Source organism: Sinocyclocheilus anshuiensis, unplaced genomic scaffold (assembly GCF_001515605.1).
Source record: "Sinocyclocheilus anshuiensis isolate Anshui unplaced genomic scaffold, SAMN03320099.WGS_v1.1 scaffold856, whole genome shotgun sequence".
NCBI classification, from domain to species: domain Eukaryota; kingdom Metazoa; phylum Chordata; class Actinopteri; order Cypriniformes; family Cyprinidae; genus Sinocyclocheilus; species Sinocyclocheilus anshuiensis.
In genome coordinates, this window is record NW_015552603.1 from 134,946 (window position 1) to 135,334 (window position 389).

The 389-nt window shown below is 36.2% G+C and overlaps 1 protein-coding gene across 2 annotated transcripts in view; it reads left to right on the forward strand.

Annotated features, from left to right (window-relative positions):
* Positions 1-389, forward strand: part of appa (amyloid beta (A4) precursor protein a) — a 45,993-nt gene that overhangs the window by 35,808 nt on the left and 9,796 nt on the right. The gene's annotated exons all lie outside the window — the stretch shown is intronic.

Genomic DNA, 389 nt, shown 5'->3' on the forward strand with positions numbered 1-389 from the left:
AAGCAGGATGGTAGTGATCTCACACAGCTCTGACAGTGTGTGCACACATCTATGTGTAGCCATTCAATCACATTTGAACAGAGTGGACAGTGAAATCCTGTAAATACTGAGTGATAAGGAAGAAACAAAATCAAACCTGCTTTAAAACCCAGCAGCACAACTGTAGCTGTATAACTTTACAACAGAAACACTGCTTTAAGAACACAGCAAGACTTATTTGACATCAAAACAAAAATTTTAAATTAAAAGAAAATAAGAAAGAAAGAAAAAAAAAAAATTCTAATCGCTCTCATGGTACTTTGATGTCATACACAGAATGGTCTGTGCAGTGCTGCTTCAGTCAAACACCTTTTGTGTTTTATTAGGAGACGCACAACAGTTCTTCTGTG